Source organism: Anneissia japonica, unplaced genomic scaffold (assembly GCF_011630105.1).
Source record: "Anneissia japonica isolate Jap-2015-1 unplaced genomic scaffold, ASM1163010v1 scaffold3334_len1275209_cov185, whole genome shotgun sequence".
NCBI lineage: Eukaryota > Metazoa > Echinodermata > Crinoidea > Comatulida > Comatulidae > Anneissia > Anneissia japonica.
The window spans coordinates 390305-392926 of record NW_022738561.1 but is presented as its reverse complement, the minus strand read 5'-3'; the positions used below and the strand labels follow the sequence as shown (position 1 = coordinate 392926).

At 34.4% G+C, this 2622-nt stretch overlaps 1 protein-coding gene across 1 annotated transcript in view; it reads left to right on the top strand.

Moving 5' to 3' along the window:
• The first annotated feature begins 1140 nt into the window (after positions 1–1140).
• LOC117117644 (WD repeat domain-containing protein 83-like) overlaps positions 1141–2622 on the top strand; it is a 9065-nt gene continuing 7583 nt past the window's right edge. Inside the window, exon 1 of the mRNA XM_033262022.1 lies at positions 1141–1276. The gene's annotated coding sequence lies outside the window, so the exon portion shown is untranslated. The remainder of the gene's footprint in view (positions 1277–2622) is intronic.

Here is a 2622-nt window from a genome sequence, read left to right as displayed (position 1 = left end):
GCATTTCTTTAATTAAGCAATCAAACTTGGATTTGCACTAGTCAAGAAGCTATCGAGCAACACATCAGAATTGTTCTACCATTTAAAGATGAAACTTGTTCCAACACCATATCTAAACAACTTAAACAGCTTAGCTGTAAGATTAATAATGAAATTATGCCCGTATTCACTAGCAGGAAGATAGGTGAAATCTTGAAATCGAAAGAAAGTAAACCTAAGATTGTTAATGAACAATGCGTTTTGTTTATTTATAAATTTCAATGTGGCTTGTGCGATGCAAGCTATGTCGCAACACTTGTCGACACCTTTATCAACGCATTGATGAGCACAGTAAAGGTAACATAGGACAACATTTAAAAGATCATGATATTAGTGCTACTGAAAGTGTTAATTATTTCAAGGTTTTATCTAAGTGCAAATCCAAGTTTGATTGCTTAATTAAAGAAATGCTTTGGATCAAAGAACTGAAACGTACACTTAACAAACAAACTGATTCAGTCAAAGCCAAACTGTTTATCTAGTTAATCTGCTAAGAAGGGCTAATTATTGCTTAGCTCCACTATGGCTCCACACAGTAGGCCCTATTGATATGTAAATTAATTACTTACTTCCTGTCACTGCTTGATATTTTTGTTTTTAGTTATTGTTATTGTTATTGTTATTGTTATTATTATTATTATTATTATTATTATTATTATTATTATTATTATTCTTCTTATTATTATTATTAATATTATTATTATTATTATTCTTATTCTTATTCTTATTATTATTATTATTAATATTATTATTATTATTATTATTATTATTATTATTATTATTATTATTATTATTATTATTATTATTATTATTATTATTATTATTCTTCATAATTGAAATCGCCATTACCACTACTAAAAAAAAAATATGGGAGGGCAGAAAGACGTCATATGACTTGAATTAATTAATAATTCCAGGGTTAATAATGGTTTACCGACAGCTACCATTCGCCGCGATTATAACAACAAGGAATTATACAATTTTATCTTTAAAAAAGTGTTCAGTGTTTCACTGTGTGAGAGGGATTTAATAAAATAATTTAGTTAAATTTGTTTATTTTTTATGGGGTTGTTTAGAGTAACAGCCCATAGGCGGCGCTATGCAAATCCTGCAACTTTGCAAGAATTGTGTTTTGTTTACCAACCTGTTTTTACAATGCCTCTTTCTCTTGAATTTGAAGTGCTGCTTAGGGTGGTATAGTACTCCATGTGCCTGATTTTATACTTTTACTTCGAAGGTAAGCCTAGTGTAAAATGTATGTATGGGTAAGTTAGGGTTAGCAGGGAGTTCCGACTTTTTTTGGTTAGGCCTAGGCTTAAGGTCCTAGACCTGGCCCTAACGCCACTCACGGTCGAACGCTTTCGGTTTGCGGGAACAAATTCGCCTTGGCATAGTCCTAGCCTAGTGGAAAACCGGCTTTATTATTTAGCAAATACGTGGAGGGGTGAGTGGTGGCAAGCATTAACTAAGGACCTAGCCTAGCTCCACCAAATCAGATAATCAAGCCTGCATCTTTACACAACCAGTTCATAAACATCTGATGTTATTTCTTTTAAAATTTAACTTAGGCCTAGGCCTATTATATATATGTTTAATATTCATAAATCATAAATGTATGAAATTTAAAGTACAGTGTACCCTCCTCCAATTCGAGACCCCTCTAATTCCGAGACCCCTCTAATTCGAGACCACTTTTCCAAAGACCTAAATAACAATCTTCAACCTTTTAACACAACGCTGTGGCTAGAGATACGGTACCGTATTTCTACTTCGTTTTGCTAAAGTAACGGTACGGTAAATGGCATTACGTCACCATCACCCAGTGAAGTGCCAGAATGTGCATGATGTCATTTTTTGGAGACTTGCATGGCATTGCATATCACCCACAACGAGCGGTGGAAGGAGAACGATGTACTGGGAAATTAGAACATCAAAAGTATGATATTGTTTGACTTTACTGTCATCGTTAAATAGGCGTATGGTTCCACTTTATAGTAAAGAGTTTTATTTAGCTAGGCCTGTATATAACCATTATCAAACAAGGACTGATTTCTGTACCAAATTCTTGGCATATGCCTCTAGTAGGAAATCTGCCTCTAGGCCTTGCTTTTAAATTCTTCGCTGGTGAAGAATCTAAGCAAGCATGCCTTGCCTTGCTTGGATTCTTCTTTTGGCGGCGGCCCTGCTCTAGTGACATAGATCTGGGTGGCATATATCAGTCATAAACACGGTCTTACCAAGTCGGAAGTTCTCAATCCCCACATCCCAAGTTTAGTCTAAGATGCCTAGATTATCTTATCCAACCAAAATATTCATACACTTTGAATGCACAAAACTTTACATAGACTTCGTCACTCTCATGGTACAGAATCTAGGCCTAGATCGAGAATGAGTTTCCCCTTCGTGATTAGGGCCTATTAATTAGTGTCAAATTTTTCGAATCTACTTTTGATGCAGGGCCATTTAATGCAGTAACAGTATATAAAATGCTAGGCCTGTATAAATCCTCTTGTTTACAGTATATTCAATTTTTTTATTGCAAGTGTTGTCATATAAATAGATTACCAAAGACTAGCAGTAGTG